The sequence below is a fragment of the Podarcis vaucheri genome, assembly GCF_965113315.1.
Source record: "Podarcis vaucheri genome assembly, chromosome: 5".
Taxonomy (NCBI): domain Eukaryota; kingdom Metazoa; phylum Chordata; class Lepidosauria; order Squamata; family Lacertidae; genus Podarcis; species Podarcis vaucheri.
In genome coordinates this window covers 76,255,769-76,278,761 of record NC_138763.1, presented here as the reverse complement: position 1 = coordinate 76,278,761, position 22,993 = coordinate 76,255,769, and the positions used below count along the sequence as shown (strand labels likewise).

Genomic DNA, 22,993 nt, shown 5'->3' with positions numbered 1-22,993 from the left:
AGAAAACAACCAACCACACAATTCAGTGACCCACAGCAAACATGGACATGGGAACAGGTGTGTCGGGTGCGCTTGCCCTCGTCACCATACATGGAACCTGGAACTTTTGCATGTAAGAGAGATATCGTTAGCAAGGCCTACTCTGTAACTGAATGTGATCTGTTCATATTCAGTTATAGAATCATAAGAGGTTGTTGTAGGCCACTGAGTTAAGAGCATCCATAACAACATAGGAAGAGCTATGTGGATCAGGCCAAAGGCCTACCTAGTTCATCATATTGTTCTCATAGTGGCAAACGAGGTGCCCATGGGAAACCTACAAGCAATAGTCCATTCTCTTTGGTGATCTCCGGCAAACATGACATTTAGCTGTCTAGTAGCCAGTGGTCGCCTTATCTCCCATGAATCTGTAGATTCTTTGTGAAGTGGTGGCAGGGAGGGCATTTGAATCCCAGGCTCACTCCCGCCTGCCATCATACGTACCTAGGAGATCCTGCATACAGGAGTTGTGTGTGAACCAGTTTTGATTTCAATCCACATTTAGTGGACCAGTGAGAGTTGGATGGGACCAAGAGGGTCATCTAATCCAAACCTCTGCAATGCAAGAATCTTTCGCCCAACATGGGGCTTGAACCCACAGCCCTGAGATTAAGAGTCTCCTGCTCTACCAACTGAGCTGTACTAACTAGACCACCAACGTGTGTTGGTGTAAACCACCTTTAAATAACAGAGTAAGTTCATGGCTTAAGAAGGTCAGCCAACATCTTTATACCACACAGAATGTCATAATGAATAAATTGAATCTGATAAGGTCACAGAGAATATAAGCATTTGACTGAATGATAATTTTGTTTTCCTCCCCTGAGCATAGAGTTCTTTGGAAACAGTGACGGAACAGACTTAATTTTGAAAAAGTAAATAAATCCTCTTGCTCCGTCACAACTGTATCTATAACTAATGAGCAGTTATATTATGAACTCAACAAAGTGAATGGCTTTCACAGAAGAAGAAAAGTGCTCTCTCTCTCTCTCTCTCTCTCTCTCAATAGCCAGTGGTCTATAAAGGTTGGTACTGGCTTTTATGAGTGCATGGCGCTTTGCAGTGGGCATTTAGCTTTCTTTCCATTATTTTTTTAACTGTATGAGATCCAGGTTGTTCATACAGTCGTACCTTGGTTGACAAATGGTACCTGTTCTGGAAGTCCGTTCAATTTCCAAAAATATTCGAAAACCAAGGCACAGCTTCCGATTGGCTGCAGGAGCTTCCTGCACTCAAGCGGAAGCCGCGGAAGCCGCGTCAGATGTTTGGGTTCCAAGGAACGTTCGCAAACCAGAACACTCACTTCCGGGTTTGCGGCGTTCAGGAGCCAAAATGTTTGAGTCGCAAGACATTCGTCAACCAAGGTACGACTGTACATGCAATTATATTTCTGTACACAGGTCTGAATTAGAGCAGTTTATAAATCATGGAATAAATCAACTTTTTGAAATGGCAACCGTAAAATAACATTAAGTGATGGCTTGCATGTGTAAATGGGACAGCTCTTATTAACACCATGGACCAAATTTGCACATAATAACCCCTCAAATGCAATGTTTTTCAGTTGAGTCAAAGTGCATGTTTAGAAATAAAGTGATACAAATGCATGTGCATGCTAACACTGAGGGCTGTATATTAGACCCTCGTGCTATTTGTGTAGAATTCTGACTGAACTGATGGTTGGTAGAATCACTGTCCTGATAGCATTTGAATTCTCTATTAGCTGTGCCTGCTGAGGTTAGAGATTTGTCACATATATAGTTAAATGCGTGTGCATGTTCTAATTTATTTTTGGAGGTATTACTTGGCTTTTAACTTCACCAAAATACCTTGTACATTATCCTCATTATAGACAGTGAGAAGCACTCTTATTTTGTTCTTTGGGTTGAGTCAAAGCTGGAAAATGTTACTTGATTATACCATTTTAAAATAAGTTGGCTGAAGTATGTTGACTAATACAAGCTCAAAAAATCAAGCAGAGATGCAATGTGAGTTTTAAATAGCTCTTTCAGATTACTCCCCCACCTCTCTCTTGATTCACCTGGAATTTTTGTATAATAATCTTAATGACTGCATTAATTAAAAAGTGTGTGTTAGCAACCAGTGAGTAAGGGAGGAGGAGGAGGAGAACCTTTTAAAAGGTCAATTTTTAATTCTTAGGGAGTGCAAGAGAAGCTGAAATGACTGAGTACAGAATCTTGTCAAGGAGGATACTTTTGGGTGGCTTAAGCTGAATGTTTGCCTCATAGTAGATGCTTTAAGATTTATCACTTGGTGGTTCTAATCTTGAGCAGAACCTATCATCTGTGCCTGAGGTCATGTAGTCTCCTGGATCTGAACCAAAGATCTCAGGAGCTGAGACCCCTGTGATTGGCAGGCAGCATGAAGCTTCTGGATTGGTCAGATTTGATGAAAATGTAGACTTCTGCCCTTGCCTGCCCAATTGAACAAAACCTTATGGACTTCTGCTCAAGCAACTAATTCAGAGAGCCTCAGCTGAAAATGCAATCGCCGGGTCCGGATTTTATGGCTACCCATGACCTTTTACTGGCCATGACATAGAGCCCAGGTAATTTGTACCTTTGGGGACTGAAAATCTGGAGGGAGCTGAGTGTGGTAATACTTGGTTTACCATATTGGTTACAGATGAACAATTCTCCAGATAGTGAGAACATCCATGCAGCCGCCATGCGTGAAATGTTTGCTAGAATCCAGTTGGTATGTCCATTTGTTAAAGAAGCACATGACTTACAAAATGGGAAAGCTGATTTGACTCAGTGGTTTAAATTTATCTCCCCCATCCCTCTTTCATAGTTTAAAATGCCTTGATATAAATGTATCCATCACGCTTACAGTGTTGTGGGGTTTTGCCATCGAGAGGCAGCTCCCAGATCACTGAAGTAGCATAAGAGGGTCGGAGATGTAAACCTCCTCCCTTTCTGAGAGATTTCACTAATCTTCTTAAAATTCTTCATCCTTTCCTTAAAATTCCTGAGGATGTCTGCATAAGCAGTAGCTTCCAAACGTCCCTCAAATTTTGCCTTAGTCAAAATTCGCTGGTGGTTCCAGAAAAAAGCTTCCTTGGGTTTCTTCCAGCCAATTGCTTGGAATAACAAATTCCTGTATCAGCAACGTACTTATCCTCATTAGGCTGAATCCTACTGATCCTGCAATCATCTGACAGACCTATCAAAAACATTTAGCGGAGGGACTGCATGAGATACAGGCTGTACTTTCGTTAGCTGTGTGTGTCTTACGTCTCGTGTTAGCTTTAGTCGTGACAGTGGGAATTTAGTCATTAAAATTATTACCTAGCTTAAGATCCTGCAGTTGTTTATTTGGTAAAGTTTGAGTCAATTTATGGAAGCCTGTGTTTACTGCCTCTGCAGCTTGTTCATGACGCTGGAATGCTGGGGGGGGGCACTGTACAATATAATCTGCGCTTACTAGTAAATCAGTGCAGAATATTTGGCATCAGCTGTGAGGCTATGGTGTCCCTTTGAAGTGAAACAAATGAGAATTCTCGCTGGTTCCATTATGGGTTGCGGTGATAGATGCTCTAAATGAACTGAAATAATAAGTTACAGATATACCTTCTATTCTATATCCTTTGCTGATATAGAAAATAAAAATAGGGCAAATGTATGTCAGGCAGAAGTATATGCAGTGACAAGCAGAATAATGAAAAGCAGAAGATTAAGAAGACATAAAATTCTTTGAATGAGTCATTGCTATAGATGAGGCTACTTACAATTTTGGGATTGATGTCTGAGTAATTTGTGACTCATTTCACCCTTTGACACAAACACACAGCGCACAAACTATGAGAAATGACTGCGATAAAGAACATGTCCAATTTTAGATATGACAGTGTCCTCAGCTTTGAAGAATTTCTTTCTCTCTCTCTCTCTCTCTCTCTCTCTCTCTTTTAAAAAGTGCTCAGACAATTAATGTCTTATGCATGTATTCAACAATAGTTGCCTAGCAACCATCAAGTAGCATGCTGCAGAGCCAAAGAGGCTGAGATGACTGAACAAAAATGTCAGCTGCCACTGCAGGTGAGTCAAGGAAGGCATTCGGATGGCTTCTACAAGTCCTGGACAAAAAGCAAAATAATTACAAATCAAGGGAGTGCATTTATGAGGTCAATAATCATATATTATATCATATATATATTATTTCATTTGCACTTGTAACCCAGTTCGGAGGCAATCCACTCACTGTTTTTCTCACCTATAAATTTAAATGAGTCAGGTTTTTAGTGACCTAGGCCCAGGCCTGAAGGAGAAAGCCAATAGAGTATTTGTATTTTAGAGTCAGGGGATCTGATGCACCACCTGCCATGACCTGCTATAGAGTTGCCACCTCTCTCAGGGAAGGCGGCAGGGAGAAAATGCCATGGCTCATTTGCATATGTTAATTAAAATATCCACCGAAGCTAAAATAAACATAACTATCTCAAAAGAGGGGCAGTTTTGAACCAGAAAAGTACCAAACCTGCCCATTCCGGGCTAGCTATTTGAAGGGCGAAAATGGTTCAAATCTAAGCATTTAGTTGCGCTGCCCTGGCTCCTGTGGTGTCTATGAACATGAGGACTTGCTAATATTCCAGTGTGAAATTGGTAAGGCTGAGTTGAACACCAGCCCTCTGGGAGGGTGAATCTTCCAAAGTGGGTCAGTTCTCTTAAAGGAGTCTAGATTCCTACCCGAAATGCTGAGTGAGGGAAGCATTATAAACTCTGCTTCCTCATCTCTACTCCAAAGTGGTACAGCTCTGACCTTCACGGTCCCATCTAGTTCTGTCATTCCATGATTCAAAAACCCGCTTTGTCCAATAATAATACACTGAAGTGATTCTGGTTTAGTGCTATAGCATCCACCAAACTGGTGCCCTTTGGATGTTTTGGACTACAACTCCCATCATCCCCTGCCAACATAGCTGTGTGGCCTCATGCTGTTGGGAGTTGTAGTCACAGCCTTCACCAACCTGCTGCCCTGAAGATGAGCACTCACTGGGAGAAACTGCTGCTGTTGAAATCCAACTTTAGAAGTTGTAACAGGATACAGCGGGGAGACAGCAATCAAGTTGTCTCATAGTCTAATATTGCTTTGTTGGCACCAGTCCATGATTAAATACATCCATTTTACTCAAGTGCTATTGATACTCCGTTCCTGTTTCAGGAGATGGCCCTGAGATAATTCCAAAGACAAAGGGAGGATTTGATGTAACAGTTTTGCATGGAATCTTTGCAGGCACTATGATTTCCTGTGATTTTCTTTCTGTTTGCTCTACCTGCCCATCAGAAGTTTCGTTGGCATATAATAAGAGGCCCATTAGAGAATCATGTTGCATCATGCTAATAAAAATATATAAAATTGCAGATGCATCTTGACTTTGTTATTTTATCACAAACGGAGTGTGATAAATGTTTGGGTTTCCTAGACTGCAGGTTGTTATGAACCCAGCAAGGTTGATAAACATATGCTGAGAGTTGCTTTGGGATATAGTGCACTGAACCAGGGAGACTTGGTCTCAGATCACTATTGTGCCACAAAACTCACCTGGACCGTTCACTTTCTCTTGGCGTGACCTACCTCTTAGGATTGTTGCGACAGGGGAAATGGGATTACTCCATAGATGCCACCCAGGACTCTTCACAGGAAGGTAGAAATGTGGGGTTAAAATGTGTTAGTTACTGTTTCCAGGATACTGTGATGAGCAAAAGTTGTGTGTATGGGTTTCTTCCCTCCCAAAACTTAACTTCTCTGTAATACTGGTACTTGTATGCTGCTTCACTCCATAGAAGCTTTAGGGGGAAGTTGGGCTCTGATTATAGGGAATGACCCAGCTTGGCTGTAACACTAAGCCAGACCAGAATCTCCTTTTGGTCAGCGTTCTTGGTCTGTTTGAGGAAGAAGTAGCCCCACGCAGTTCTGAGGGAACTTGATTTGCCTTCTCTTCCATGGCTGTAGTGGCAAAACCTTCATTCCATTCAGGTTTCCACAGCATAGAGAGGCTCTTTTCTCCACAGTCGTGTAACATACTAAATGTAAGTTGCAGCCCTAAGAGTTCTTACCTGAGAACAGGAGCCCACTGAAATCAGTAGGACTTACTTCAGAGCAGACATGCCATATGATTGCGGTGTAGGAAATCGCTACTGATTGGATTTGTGATTTTATATGTTGAGCATTTCCCCCTGAAGAACATTTAACCATTGAAATTTGGAAAACCAGTTTGTTAATATGGCTGTTTTGCGCCCCTTGGCTTTGCCCTCTGTTCCATCTGCTGTGTGATGCAACCTGCTTTCTGGTTGGAAGTTGTAGTGAATCTGGATTTTAACAGGTGAGGAAAAACTTGGGGTGGGGGAATGGCTTTGGAGCAGTGTGGGAGGGCTTGGTGAGAAGATCAGTAGACGAGGGTTCAGTTGGCACGATTACTGGTATTGAAGCGGCTGTTTCAAGAAAAATATTTCTAAAAACTCTCACATGTCCCGGGACACTGCTTATTTTAAGCCCGCCCCCTTCTCATTCACCAGGCTAAATGTAATTTCAAGATGGTGTCTTTTGCTAGGAAGATCATCAAGCGAAAATGTCTCCCACAACCTCTTTATTTGCATGACTGCATAACAATTGTGAAACAGTTTATTATTGTAAAATTAGCACAGAACAAGCTGGGATTGCAGCCAAATGAAACAGAAAATGAATAGTTGCATAAGGCTTTGAGGCGCATGCAGTTGAACACAAGTGCACTGTACATTCTTCTGAATTGTCCGCTGTTTGTGACTGTTTCCCTTTTGAACACGATCACCTCTCTGTTCAAGAGCCACTGCTGTTATTAGTGTAGTTAAAGGTACACTGTGCTACAAACATGGAAATGTATTTACCTCAGGTTTTATAAACTATGTATGGCTGGCTAATAGACTCAAACGGCACCAAAAAAGGGGGGAAAGGGGATTAAATACTGTACCACGTATGTGGTTGTTACCTAGCATGCGAAGTGGCTTTCTTCAGTAGTGAAATGGTAGCTATCGTTCATCCTGAAAAGGAAAAAAACAAAACCCAACGTTTTAATTCCTGTTGAACAAATCTTTACTTGTGTGCAATCTCTCTCCCTCTCTCCCCCCCCCACCTCTGTTTGCATGGCAGTGTATTATTTTGCAATCAGGATAAAAGCATTATTTATGAAAGTTCTAAAATATGACATTACTGTAAGTTTAAAGCTGCAAATCAATCTCTCTGCTTTATAAAAGCATTTTATTGATTTGGAAGGGCAAATCTTCGCTTGAATTTTTAAGTACCTGCTTTATGGATTGGGACTCGGAGTAGTTTTATAAGCAAACATGTTTTTTGAGATGTTTACTTAAGACTTTAAGGTGTGTGTATTTTTAGAATAAATTATGCATATTTATATAAGCTTCGAGTTCACTCATTTACTTATGGAGTATTGAAATGATCAAGGCAAATAGAGAGCCAAAATTTGGTGCACACCCTGAAAGCAGAACAGGGTGCAAGTGGGAGTGGTGCGGATTTGTTAAGATACTTTAACAATTGTCTGATAGGATGTTTCAAGAACCTTGATAGCTCAGTTGGTTAGAGCGTGGTGCTGATAATGCCAAGGTTGCAGATTTGATCCCTGTATGGGACAGCTGCCTTTCCCTGCATTGCAACTCTACAATTCCAACTCTGCAATTCTGTGATTCTAGTGGCAGCTTGAAATATTTATTGGCATATTTATGTATTGATACCCAGCATGATTTTTTTTTTAATTGCCAAAATTTCAGAATGACAGAGGTTTATTAGGCATTCAAACTAACCCTGGTCCTAACTCTGGCTGATCCACTGCTCTTGTAGTAGGGGACTATCAGTTAAGCTATCAGATGAGTGGTATGATGCAATGAGCTTGTTGCTTTTCTCATTCCACCACCTTTGCAATCCACAATGCCGCTTACAATGCCATCATAACCTCCTGAATGTGGATGAGGCGCTTGCAGTTGTTGAGCATGTGTAACTTAGTGTGCTGCAGTGGGACGTGGGTTGGAGTGTTTTTGCTCCTTGACTGAGTGAGCCACAGTTATAATCTGATCTTAGGTTGGCTTCAGAATAAAGCAGGGTTACGCTACACGCTTGTGAAACAAAGGTGTCAGTAAGAGAAGATAACCCATTCAAAACGTTGGCAGTCGCGCGTTTGAAGCACGGGCAAAGATGGAATACAGTAAAAGACTAATATGGTTACACAGAATAGATCAGAATGGATAAGTATCTCAGAAATGGGGGTTGAACCTGAATTCCTTTCTAATTAATGACAGCATTAATATACCAATAACACTAAGGCTGCAGTCAGAACTATGCTCACTTGGAAGTGCTACTGAAATCAATAATTACTGGGGAGTAATTATTATTTTCCTAACTTCTTCCTGTCATTATCTTGCAAGTCATTTAGCAGTTTTAAAATAATCCTTAGCTCAATCTTGGGAAAAGGAGAGAGTGGAAATTCCACTCAAGTGATTGGAAAGTAGCTTGGCCACTTAGTTGGTTTCTACCCAGGGAGAAAATGTTGCTCAGCAATGCCTGAAAATGAGAAGGTTGTGTCAAAGAATTTATATTCACATCCTCTGAGATCAATAATACCGATGTGTGGAATGCAGAATAGTCAGACACCATTTGTAAAATATGTCCATCTGTTCGTGCTGCATTTGTGGTCAACGGAAATTATTATAACTAGACACTGAGGTAATGCTACCCTACTCTTTTGTCTTTTCAGTTTAGAAGATAAATGTATCTAGTTCAATAATAATAATAATAATAATTTATTATTTATACCCCGCCCATCTGGCTGGGCCTCCCCAGCCACTCTGGGCGGCTTCCATAAAAACCAAAAATACAATAAAATATCACACGTTAAAAACTTCCCTGAACAGGGCTGCCTTAAGATGTCTCCTGAATGTCAGGTAGTTGTTTATCGCCTTGACATCTGCTGGAAGGGTGTTCCACAGGGCGGGCGCCACTACCGAGAAGGCCCTCTGCCTGGTTCCCTGTAGCTTTGCTTCTCGCAATGAGGGAACCGCCAGAAGGCCCTCGGCGCTGGACCTCAGCGTCCGGGCAGAATGATGGGGGTGGAGACGCTCCTTCAGGTATACTGGACCGAGGCCGTTTAGGGCTTTAAAGGTCAGCACCAACAGTTCAAGAAAAACTGTTGATATCTTAGATATATACAGGCATCTAGCAGTGATGATTCTGATGAAGATGAGCACTTTTTTTTGCGTAAATGTTGTTGTTTGTTTGTTTTGCCATAGTTGATATCTGGCTTTTGGATCAATGCCGCCATGTTGTTTTTTACAGGTCCACTCCTAGTTAATAGTCTGCATGGAAATCTAAGATCTTTGGTATTGCAATTTTTCAGACAACTGCAACTTCTGTAGCAAGAGCTCTTTAAGCTACTGGCAGGACTTCCTGGCAGTGCCGACCCAGAAACCATTGCAAATGTATCAGACTGCGTATTTGGAGAACCTGGTAGTGCAGAAAGCACACCTTGGAGCAGGCCTGTGCAGGATCCTTTTTTCTTGAGAGGCATGGCAGGTTGCCTTTCAGTTGTTACTACAATCTCCTTTTACAGTAGACCTTCCTCGTGTAACCACAATCAGGTGTGAGCCCTGCGCTGCTTGTGGGGGCCAGATCAATGCTTGGCTGCCCAGATCTATCGGAGCCAATTCTCAAAGACCATTCTGTCGGTAGGGAATATTGCTGACCTCGTGAGGTCAGATATTGGCAAAAGTTATGCAAGTCACTGGCAGGAACAGGTTAAGAAGGTAGCACAAGTATAAAGCGAGGGTTGTGAGGAGTGAGATAAGCTGGAGCCAGAGGAGCTGCCTTGGACTAAGGAGCCATCCTTTCTTGGGCCGTTGTTTTGAAGTTCAGGCCTTACAATATGACTTTCATATTTCTAGTCTGCAATGGTTTTTATGGGGTTTGGCCAGAATAAAATGTGTCCCCTGGACACATGCAATGGCCCAATGTATCGAGGCCAAAACTATGGCATACTTCCAATCCTTGCTGAACTCCATCCCAAGCTTAGTCCACTCCAGTTGCATTACTGACATGCATTGATGATAAGAATGTAAGGCAAGGGTGCACAAATAATGAAACATTGCTACACTTGAGGTGTTGACTTTGCCCCATAATTTTAGCATGTATGTTGCAAAACACACTCCGAACCCATTTGTAATGAGGTACTCTATAAATGTCAGATTATGCAAATCAAAATGATCCACATTTCAGTTTTCCTGTTTATATGCTTTAGACCACCACTTGTGGCATTTCAGTGTTATCCAGATTAAAATAAGAAATCCTTATTTTCCAATTATGGTTTCCCACATTCCAAGCACTCTAACATGCCCTCTTCCAGTAAATTATAGAGATGACTTTAATATTCTCTTCATAACCCTCCCCCAAAGAATTTGTGTTTTCTTTCTATAAATATTAAGAGGATATATCAGTTTCTTCAGAGAAGGGAAAAGTTGGGAAAGAAAAACATTTTGAAGTTGCACAACTGTGGTTGATCAAAACAGAACAAGCAAGCAACGTCATGTATAGTGTTTCTAAAGAGCTTACTGTTTAGTTTTATAATAGCAGTATTTCAAGGGTGCTGATGATGCAGTGGGAAGAATGGATTGTTCCTATTGCGAAACTCTTTATTAGTTACTTGTACTTTGAAAGTGAACAAAATGGAAGTATGCAGGCATTCCTCATGCAATGTTAACAATAACAGGACATTTTTTTAAAAAAAGGCTAACAAAGACTGGCTGTTTGAGAAATAGTGATTTATCAAAGCAACAGTCAAGCAAAATAAATGTTTGGCATCATTACTAAGGATGGACTGGAAAATGCATTTGTTTTGCTGTTTTCCTCCCCTCCAAATGTACCCTTATAGGTTTGTTTTAATACCACCTCATTTGCATTTTAGAAATGGGTTTGTTGCTCAATAAGTTGCTCAAGCCTCTCCAACTGTATCTTAAATTGAATTGACTATTTTGTTTTATTTTGTGAAAAATCAATTCAGTAATCTAATATTAAATGTGCAGTTTAAGGCTGGCAACAGCTTCTTTTTTACGCAAAATAGGCGGAGGGGGCGGAAGAAAGATACACACCTGGTCTGCTTGTGTTTGGTTGTGTCAAATCTCTGCACATGTTACTCATTAGCAGAAACAAACTGTTTCTTCAGGGGGGAAAACAACTCCATTTCTTTTCCATATTAGGGAATTTTACAGACTCCCATTTACCCTAGAATCCTATAATACTGAGCTGGTGGGCATGTCAGGCTGTTTTAAGTTAGAAATGAAGTTTTAAAGAAAGTAATAGATGCTGCGATTTCTCGTGAAAAGGCTTCAGCTCTTGTTAAAAGCCTTTGCCCCACAGCCTGTACATGTGTAATGGTCAGCACCATCCATGCTTTAAAAGTGGTTGGGCAAGAAGGCTGAAAAGGCATGGCTTATAAACATCCTCTGTTCAGGGCAAGGCCATTTCCCATATGAGTCCCTGCAGTTGCTCAGATAGCTTTGCCCTGTGCTCCCCCATGATGGGAAGCGTAATATGCAGAGGCGGTGAACAGGGATAAGCTACTCATGCTCATCCTACTACTTTGGGGATGGAAGGAGGGCCTAAAACTCAGTGGCAGAACATCTGCTTTGCACGCAGAAGGTCCCAATCCCCTTGCATCTCCAGGCGGAGCTCAGAGAGGACCCTGTCCGAAACCCTGGAAAGCTTCTGCCAGTCAGTGCAGACCGTGATTTAGATGGACAATGGTTTGACTCAGAATAAGGCTGTTTTCCATGTTCCAGTTGCGGGTTTAGGGCAAGATATCCTTGCTCAATAGGTTGGACTCAATATTGGACTTCCAGAGGAGGAGGAGGAGGAGTCTGGATTTGATATCCCGCTTTATCACTACCCGAAGGAGTCTCAAAGCGGCTAACATTCTCCTTTCCCTTCCTTCCCCACAACAAACACTCTGTGAGGTGAGTGGGGCTGAGAGACTTCAGAGAAGTATGACTGGCCCGAGGTCACCCAGCAGCTGCATGTGGAATAGCGGAGATGCGAACCCGGTTCCCCAGATTACAAGACTACCGCTCTTAACCACTACACCACATTGGCTCTCTTCCACATTGGAAACTGCCTTCTGTCAAGTCAAGACTCTTGGTCCACCTAGACACTGGCTGGCAGCAGCTCCCCAGGGTTTCAGAGGAGGGTCTTCCCCCAGCACTTTCCCCCTGCCTTTGCAGTTTCTACACCACCCCTTTGACCTATGGATTGGACCAGCATTGTGAACTTCGCTGGTTTTACTTCATTTTTAAAGCGGCATGTCACGGTGCCAAATCTCTTTGTTGTTGTTTTCATTCTCAACAGCCCCATTCTGAGAATGCACCACAAGCAGGCTGATCCCGCAGTCCAAAGTATATTACTGTTGGAAGTAACTTCCATTGACTTCATCGGAGCTGGAGTATAAAGGGCACGTCCTGATAAAGCTTTTTGTGGACAGTACCACTTCAAGCTGCAGGTGGAAGAATAAATTCTTGAGAGCGGCTTCATCTAGTGATACAACTTGTGCACACAAGACTAGTATGTCAGAGAGAAAGACTGCATTCAGCCTTGTCCCTAGCATGGTATTTTTCACACACACCCTTTCCCCAATTTGAAGCATTTAAACATATAACTTACCCCCCCTCCCCCCTCAACTTGAAATGGTACAGTCCAGGAAAAGCTTTTGCAACTGAGTATATAAAACTGGCAAGTTTTGTATAACCTTTAGCTTGGAGAATGTCTCTTCCCATCAGTTGTTAACATTGACTGCACATTGTATTTTGCATGCAGATTTTTCTTCTTACTCTGTGTAGCATCAAGATGACACTAGAGGGCAACTGAGAGTTTTCTTTCAGGGAACAAATCTGCTTGGTTTAATAATGCCAGCTAAGTGTTTAAAACATGATAAAGATTGATTTTCCCTTCTTGCAGTTTTTTAAATATATATATGTAGCTTCTCTTTCTTTGTTGACAGCAAATAATAAACCAACTAAAGGGCCTGGGAAGGAAGGAAAAATATAGACAGTGGGGGAGAATGGCTGCTTTTGCCCAAATAAGGGATTATTTTTTGGCTTCCTCATATGTTAGATAATGATCAACTGACAATTGGTCATGAGTTAATAATGCTGGATGCTGAAATATGCATACCATGTGGCAGAAAAACAGCTCTGCCAATAAGTACAATCACTGCCATAGTTACACATCAGGAGGGGGGAAGTCATGGGGAAATGTCTAGAACATTTAATGGCATGTCAACTTAATCTACCCTGTTTCCTAAAAAAATATCAATGCTGACTCTTTCCCCCCAAAAGATGTTACACACACACACACACACACACACTACTGGTAAGCGTGGAATAATTTTATTGCTTATAGGTTTTTTTTTAATTCTATAGTGCTGACTCTTCTAGACTGCGGTCTTACAAAAGCTTTTGTCCTGAATAGGAGAAAACACTTTTGAGCTAGGGGGGAAGGAAAATCATTTTTTCAACATTTCCAATGTAGCAACATTTGTCTTTTCCACTATGCAACCTGCCCCAACCACTTCTCGCCTTGCAGTACAGGCCTGCTTCTTTGATTATTTATTTATCTACCCAGACAAGCTACATGCAGCGGGAGAAAATAAAGTGGCATGCTTCATCTTGGCATCCACCTGTTTCGGGGTACAATGGAGGAGTGCACCTTTTGGGGTTGGAAGTCAAACTGTTGGAAGCTGCAGGGCTTGTGTGGCTGTGGAGACCGATGCGGGAGAGACATGTTCTGTTGCAGCGGGGGCAGGTGAAGGCGTCCGGTTGTGCTAGTGCAGATACAGTGGTAACTTGTGTTACAAACACCTCGGGTTACAAACACTTCGGGTTACAGACTCCGCTAACCCATAAGTAGTACCTCGGGTTAAGAACTTTACCTCAGGATGAGAACAGAAATCGCACGCCGGCAGCGGGAGGCCCCATTAGCTAAAGTGGTAACTCAGGTTAAGAACGGTTTCAGGTTAAGAACGGACCTCCGGAACAAATTAAGTACGTAAGCAGAGGTACCACTTTATAGCATGGCAGGGATAGTACAACTCCGTGGCAGGACTGAGGTTTCCCCTGAGTATCCTCATTTCCAGTAAGAGGATACTGGGCAACAGGGCAAGGAAGGGCCTTTCTAACCTTCAATCCACTGATCTGCTGCTACATAATTTGTAGGTTCATCTTTATTTGTGTCTATGTTAGGTTGCATACACTTCCCAGGTGTTTCCCCATCCAGGCATCATCCAGGGCCAGGTTGTGCCACTTGCGGAATTGGTCCTCCTTTCGCCCTCCTTGTTGGAAATACTTAGTTTGCGTCTTCTAATAGGATCTTCCGGGGGGGGGGGGGAGAGGTTTTCCTTGCCAGTTCAGAGATCTGTGTACAGTTTTGAATAACAAGTTCAGAGCCCATTGCCAACTGGAAGGTTTCATACCAGGTGCCAACTGGGGATTATGGGTGTGGTGGCTGAAAGCCAATCTAACTTTGCAAGAGAGACGTTCTCTAATAAACAAGGATCACATATTCCAGTTAATATCCCAGGTGGCTCCTTCCCTAACCCCCACCCCAAGACACGCACTCCCCCTATTCTCATGGGAACTCTCCTTGGAAATGTTTGTGGAACTTTGTCTCTGATTTAGTCAAGGAGCTTAACCATCTGCTTAACTTTTAAGCATAGGCATATTTGAATGAATGATGTTATTAATACCCTAAGTTTCACATAACCTCTAACAGTTGCTGGATGAAAATAGGTACATTTGTTTGCCGTTACACAAGAGAGCCACTCCACATAGCGGCGTTGAGAGCATGGCGTGTGACCAAGCTGCTTTCATGATGGTGGGGCCCTGATGGCTGGCAGAATTTTAGAAACATCACTTTCAAATATATGTTTTCCTATTACTAAGAAAGCACTTACAGTCGTACTTTGGTTTTCGAACAGCTTAGTTCCCAAACATTTTGGCTCCCGAACGCTGCAAGCCTGGAAGTGACTGTTACGGTTTGCGAACTATTTTTGGAAGCCGAACCTCCGTTGGGGCTTCCATGGCTTCCGATTGGCTGCAGGAGCTTCCTGCAGCCAATCAGAAGCTGCGCTGTGGTTTCTGAACATTTTAGAAGTCTAACGGACTTCCGGAACGGATTCCATTCGACTTCCAAGGTACGACTGTATTTTATAGATATGGTCTGAATGTTCATTTCAATAGCTAGTGCCCGTTTTCAAAGCTCAGCATATATTAACAAAGATATGTCTCCTTCTTTGGAGGTCTTTAAGCAGAGGCTTGACAACCATATGTCAGGAGTGCTCTGATGGTGTTTCCTGCTTGGCAGGGGGTTGGACTCGATGGCCCTTGTGGTCTATTCCAAGTCTATGATTCTATGATGTCACCTTATCTTTTCCATAGACCTCTGTTTGCACAAAATGGATGCTTCATATCAATGCTTTCCTCCATTCTGCCTTTTTCAGCCCTACTGATGTCAGAGGTCCACTGTTGTTGGTAGGGCAATGCCCACAGAAGTTTCCACAGAGGTGGAGAAGGGATATCTGACATTGGATCTCATTAACATGCATTAACCCTTCTGCTTCCCTCCCCTTATGGTTTTGATTTATGGGCTACTTTTAAAATGAGGCTGCATTTTAAATTGCATTTTAACCTGTATTTTAAATTGGCTTTTTTCTATTATGTTTTTATTGCAATTTGACTGGTGTTAGCCGCCCTGAGCCTGGCTCTGGCCGGGGAGGGCGGGGTATAAATAAATTATTATTATTATTATTATTATTATTATTATTATTATTATTATTATCATCTATTTAGGCATTTGTTTTTTAAAAAAGACAGCTAGCACTGCCTCCTTTTGGAGATGGTTTCAACTACTGTTACTAAGTTATTTGGCTTCTTTATCCATGTTCCGCTCCTTCCTTCATCTCAGTCCTTTCCTGTGTGCTTAAAGGGGGTGGGGAATGCAACAGAGATTTCTATAATTCTGTGAAGCTGGAGGCAAGCGAGGGATAGAGAATGGCTATCACAGTACATTACTGTCATACAAAAATAGTGTCTTTTTAAAATGTTTCTGAGAGGCCCTAATACCTACAGGCCAGAACGGAATAGTCGCATCAGGAAATAAGCATAGCATTTAGAGTAAAAAGTGGCAGGGGAGGATAGGATTTCCATCATTACTTAATACATTTGTTAAGTTTGTGAGACGAAATGAGGAGGAAACAGTGCAGGTTGTGGAAGTTCGCTTACATGATTCCAGCAACTGCCAGAGAATTCCAAGAGTACTTTGTGTTTGGTACACGTCAACGATCCAGGTATTTCAAATGAAGTAATACATTCCATTCTCATTAAAAGCCTTTGGCAGCAACACTGATCTCTTACAATACGCCCAGGTAGCTAGCTGGACTTCAGCTATGTTAATAGCTCCTTTCAGCAACCTGTGCTCTGTAACAACACTTCTTGATGTCAATCAAAATAAATGAATTGAGAAAACAAACCCACATTTTGGCGAGGACTCATCAAACGTTAATAAGAAATATTTCATGCTGTAAAACCAGAGTAATGCTACACTCAGGTTACTCTGGTTGTCTTAGACCATCTAAAAATATAGAAAATTATTTGCCCATAGCAGAAAACTGTGTGGCGTCTGTGTACCACAATGAATGAATGGGCCATGTCTTTCTGTATCTTTGGTTTGCATGGCACATAGAATAGCATCTCTGATCAAGGACTTCTCTGATTCATATCTCACATCTGCCATGAATATGGTAGGCAGCCTTGGGCAAGCTACTCTCTCATAGCCTCACCCAAATCTGCTGCTTGGAGACAATAATTCAGGGTTACTTTGCAGAGTTGACAGGGCTATTTGAAATAAAGGATGGTGTGAACCACTTTGGTCACCCCGAAGCAATATACAAATTCTGAGTGTTTTTATTATTAGCCTTTAAAATCTTTTGCAATTTAACTGTTTGTGAACTGCGATCATTTTTCTTCATTTTGCATATTTATTCGCATAGATTAAGACCTTCAAAGTTGGGAAATGTTAGCTAGCAGTTTTCAGTGTCTAGTGGCATTCATCTTGGGCACAAAATAATATTGGAAGGGGCAGTAAAAAAATGGCTCCCATAGAGCTAATGGGACCATTCACCTAGGACAAGGATTCCTCAAGGATTTGTTGCATGGATTACTATTGTTTTGATTTAATGGTTCTTTGTGGGCTACCATATTTTGTTACTTTACGGCCATCATCTGAGATGCAATGGCTTCTACTAGAGTTTCCCTTTATGGCCACTCCAGCAAAACTGTGAACATGTATATGGGGCAGAAGTGTCTGATAGGGGCTTTGTTAAAGTTTCCACTGCAGCCAGTTGCACTGCTGTTTGCTTTTTAAAGTTAAATATTAGACTTGAAAAGTGCCTTGTCTCTTCAGCAAGATTATAGAAACCCCCCTGCCGCTCAGCATTTTCCTTTATTCTTTCCAATGTGTCATTTGGGAGTTGAAAGTATACCTACACCCCGACTACTGATGATTCCTAGGCCAAAGTTCATAACTATTATGCTTGCCTATGTGATTCTTTGATCAGTCTATGACAGGGTGGATTATTATTTAATACTGAGGGTCACATCAGGCATTCCCCGCCCCCACCAAATTTTCAGACTTCACACATTATGATTTTCTGCATAGATAATGGATGTCCTTTCAGTGTGAGAAAATATATCTTAATGAGCACCCCCCACCTGATTTGCTGTGTTCAGGTTCAACAGGGTGCATGTGTACAGTGGTACCTCGGGTTACAGGCGTTTCAGGTTACAGACGCTTCAGGTTACAGACTCCGCTAACCCAGAAATATTACCTCGGGTTAAGAACTTTGCTTCAGGATGAGAACAAAAATTGTGCTCCGGTGGCACGGCGGCAGCAGGAGGCCCCATTAGCTAAAGTGGTACCTCAGGTTAAGAACAGTTTCAGGTTAAGAATGGACCTCCAGAATGAATTAAGTTCTTAACCCAAAGTACAACTGTATTTGAGACTCAGGTATGCATACCTAAGGACAAAAAGTCAAATGGAAATCAGCTCCCAAAGGCAGGCAATTCTCAAATTATAGAAGCTGCACTGAAACCAATAAGTTCCAGATGTTGATGGTGACTGGAGGTTTAATTGAATTTAGCAGTTTTTAATATTCAACCTAGGGCACTGAAATATCTAAGGCACTAACCTTATTTGGCCAAACTGTGTTTTTGTACCTCATCAGCCTTATGATAAAAATAAAAAATAGCATGAGTTAATTGTATTCTGTTTCCTTTAAACAATGATGGGACGCTGTGGGTTTTTTGTTTTGGTGTGAGTTTTCATACTGCTATCACTTTTTCCAAACGCAGGAAATCTATGTCCCCTTCTTCTTCTGAAAAAGCAAGAGTGAGTTTATCTTGGGAATCCAGAGCTATGAATGGTGTTAAGTCTTTCTTTCTAAAATGGAAAGAGTTGCTAAGCTCAGATTGTCAGCAAGGGCTTGTGTGGTTCTTGATATTTGCAAAATTTCCATGTCACACTGTTTCACCTCACCCAGAATCCCAGAGTTATTTTGACACCAGGAAGTAGCTAGGTGGAAAAGTAATCATATTTTTTATTGTACCAAGAACAATTTGCTTTGCCAATAATTAGGTGAACTTCCTTTTTGTTGCTATTGTACATATTTTGAAACAGAACTTTCCCCCAATCTTTGGTTCTTGTTTGATTTGTGTCACCATACTATTTCCACAGAAATAGTTAGTGTCACAAAGGTCAGGATTAGGGACAAAACAGGAAGAATGGGAGAGCTATGAAAAAGAAAGAAAATGTGTAAACCAGAGGTTTTCAACCTTTTTGAGTCCACAACTCCTTTGACCAACTACCTTCTTTCTGCAGCACCCCTGTGGGGATCAGGAGCCCAGTTATATCACCCCTTGCCTGAAGAGCTGGCAGCCTCTCTCCCTTTTTCGAACACCCTCCCTTGCAGAGTTTCCCCCCAGCCTCCTCTCCCCTCTCCTTGGGAGTCCTCCAGGCAGTCTCTGAGGTGCCCACCCCCTGCCCCAAAGAGAGGTATCTCCTCACACTGTCCATTCCCAAGAGCAAGGGCTGGAGGACTAGTTGGCTGGGCTCCCTTGATTGTTTGCTTACTCCAAGGCCGCCTCAGCTCCTGGCAATCAGCACCCCCTGACCAGCCCCAGAGGCACCATTTACCTGCAGAACTTGTAGCCAGGGCTGCTGCAACAAACAGCTGTGCAAGCCTTTGGGAGGCAGAGATGCAAGAGGGCATCAGAGGAGGGAAGGAAACAGGGACAGAGGCCAGTGTTGCCTGTGGCACCCCTGACCATCATTCAAGGCACCACAGGGCACCACGGCACACTGACTGAAAACCATTGGTGTAAATCATTTGGCTTTATTTATCTACGCAGTCATGCCAATGGGGTAAATTACAGTGGCTTACAGCAAGGATGACAGGATGATGTAGCAAGGAGCTCAAGTGGTGGAACAAAAGTCCCCCCACCCACCCAAAGCACCTTTTATACTGATTTTTCCAGAAGGACGAAAGCCACCTTTAATTCATACCTTCTAAGCTTAATCCTGACTATAGGTCTGGAAGGATAGCAGAGTTGATAGTATCCAAACGTACTGTGAGGTCCAGGGAAAAACCACATGGTTGTGTTCTACTCCTATCCATTCCCCAGGGTAAGACATCTCAGAGGTCCATAAGCCCACCTGCGCCCTGGTAGATTTCACAGTAGCCAAGTTGGGCAAGGATCCAGGGAGCACATGGTAGCTCTTAGCCCTCCAAGAAGGTTGTCCACATCCTCAGGTTGCACAAGCCGAAAAGTAGCCCTTGCAGTGTGCTCAGATGGTGTGCCAATCCTATCCATTTCAGCCCCTGTACCAATTATAGCATCCAAGTTGATATAGGTATGAGTGGCCTTATCTGTAAAATGTATGGGGAACTCATCGCAGCAGGCCTCCAGGGGTTCTAGGTCTCCTCACCTCCCTATATTAATACAAGGGCCTTCATGACCTGAACTAGCGTTGCTCTGTGACATTGAACAGCTGCATTGGTGGTGGAGAAGTAATATTTTGTCACCACCATCTCACCACTGTTTGAATCAAACTCTAGTGTTTCATACTTTCGCTTGGTAGAACAGGTTAACTTTTGTCATAGGCACCTAAACTTGGAATATAGCAAGTTACTACAATTGCCATCCATTTAAATTTGTTGATTTATCATTCATTTTAATTAATTACCTGATTAGGTATCTGGTTTAAATTTAAGTCATTTTACATATTACAACATTTTCAATTTAAGGTCTTGTTCGATGACACTGAAAGAATCAAAAGTACTGTTCATTATTAGAAAGGCAATTTAAATATTTCCTTCCCTAATAAGTAATTAAAATAGCTTCAGATTAGGCATGTGTTCCCCTAGCTCATAGTGCGACTGAATAAAAACTGCACTGTACTAAAGTTTTAAGTTGATTGAACTGTTTAAAATGAGCGACTTTCATTGTTGTTTCTTCATTTTCCCATGTACTTGGTCTGTTTCTTTGCTCTTTCGTTCTCTTGTTGGCTTCTTTTTAATTCTGCCTGCTTCACAGACAAGAAGTCTTGATATGCACAGTCTGTTATGCACATACTTAATTTATTCATTTTATTACATTTATGGACCACATTTCTTCCATCATGGAACCCAAGATTACGTACATGTTGTTCCCGGGTAATTATCTGGTTGCACTGAGACTTTCTACAAGTACTCATTACATAAACAGGTTTTATGGGAAGTCTTCCTACTGTAGGGCCGAACTTTCTACCCCAGGCAACCCACAGTAGTTGTGTTTGCTTTTGCTGTCTAGTTTTCCTCCTCACTCCCCCTTAAGCTTGGTGCTATCTCTGTTGCTTGAGAAGGAAGGAAGGAAGGAAGGAAGGAAGGAAGGGGAGGTTGATGTTGCAGGGTCCAAAGACCAGCCAGGCAGCAAACTCTCATAGAATCAGTGCAGAAAAAGCCAACCACCCATTCCTCTCCACGCCAACCATGGGCTACTCTTTCAGCAGATGGTTCAAGGCACTACATCTGGCAAGTTTATCCATCTGCTGACTAGGATCTACTACTTGCTAAGTAGTTTATTTAAGTTTACGTTACTCTGACACTTTCCTGCAGGGTTTTGTGTGAACTGATTTTGTGTGTATGTGGTTTGTTGCTTTTTTTAAAAAAAGGTGGCATGAATTTTTAACTTCTGACATTCTCAGAGAGAAAATACGGGACGATCTATGAAAACCCATTTTTATTCACTGGGCATTTTTAACTTCTAATTTTTTGTTGATTTTGAAAATCTGTTATTCTATTATTGTTTACTTGTATTGTGCTACAAATGGGTTGCTCGCTGCCCTGAAATCCAGATAGGATGAAGTGGAGTGTAAACATGTAAAACGAAGAACTAATTCATCCTGTAACAATTCAACATTCTGAATATTCCTGATGACTGATCTCTTTGGTGGGAAGCGGTATTTTTCACCACATGATCTATCAAATATCTTTTGGATAATAATGTCACCATGAATAAATAGATCATATACATATTTTGTGATCACCTATCATTTTTTTCAGTAGAGGGAAATGTAGCTCACTTAAGAGCGGTATATACAGTATGTGCATTACGTATGGGGATGTGTTAATCTTTTCAGCTGCAATGGAAATATTACTTTTAATGTCAGACTGCCTCTCGCTATGCAGTGAAATACCACAGTCATCACTGATTCATAGGGATGCTTTCCTTTTAATTATACATCCAATATGAATGAGATTTAAAGTTGCATTATGTTATACAAGAAGTAATCTTAGAACATTCTGGATGGAGTCATTTCCTGTCCAAATTCCTCAGCAACCGAAGAAATGAGAAATTCTATATTGCCACCACTACTACCCAGGCATAAGCAAGATCATTATTCCAGGAATTTGCCCTTTTCTGCCATTTGAAGCTTTTCACTTAATTAATTAAAACTTTAAACCGAGAAATTTGGCAGGGCTTCGCGTGTTTTCCTTTTGTGCAAAACAACACTGCATGCCCCTGAAATTCAGGAATAACCTGTATTTTTCTAAAATGCCCATGCTGGGAACTAGCTGTGCTTTCGTTCTGGTTACCATAAAACAAGTAATCCTTACAAAACCCAAGATCCTGAGCCAGAATTAATCCTCGTCATTTGAGCAACTTCAGGTGCTTTTGCCAGACATGAATTTGCCCCATTTACTCTACGGCAGTCGTTAAATTTTAGTGCTCGCATCAGGCTGCAATAAATCGAGAAAGCACTTTGGGCTTGATGCAACCTCTTTTGAAGGGAGATATTATTGACACCTTCTCTCTCACACACTCTCTCTCTCTCTGGGCCTTAAAAGCGACCCTGGGTTTGTGGAACGTGGCGTGCTCTCCAACTGGTGTCGAGCAAAGAGGTCATGAGCAACAAAACAATTAGGATGAAATCATGAGCTACATTTGTAAACGAGGGAGCAGGCTTCTTGGCAGGGTGTCAGCCGCTAGAGAGCTGGAGTCCGGAGTGCACATCCCACTCTCCTCTGTTGGAGTCACTCATCTGTGTTTATATGAGTAACGGAGCAGCTGAGGGGGAGGGGATTTGTAAGCGCCAAGCAAATACTCCGAGCGCTCATTCTGTGTAAGACTGACATGCACACCGAGTCGAGACTACTTCCAGGGATGTAGTGAGCGCACAGTCACATGCTGCAGCATTCATGAGTAGAGAGATAAATCAAGCAGATGTTTGTCGACTGGAATGGGTAATAATTTCTTTTACTCTCTCTTGATCCCCTCCTCCCTTTTTCCTTTCCTCCCCCCCCCCCTTTTCGCATGCT

General features: G+C 42.0%; 1 protein-coding gene and 1 long non-coding RNA gene across 3 annotated transcripts in view; both read left to right on the top strand.

Moving 5' to 3' along the window:
• The window catches only part of ARID5B (AT-rich interaction domain 5B), a 192,786-nt gene that overhangs the window by 112,198 nt on the left and 57,595 nt on the right, over positions 1-22,993 (top strand). The gene's annotated exons all lie outside the window — the stretch shown is intronic.
• Positions 1,750-5,418, top strand: LOC309532934. The gene is made up of 2 exons (XR_014220078.1): positions 1,750-4,183; positions 5,221-5,418. It is a non-coding gene; the product is annotated as an uncharacterized lncRNA (long non-coding RNA).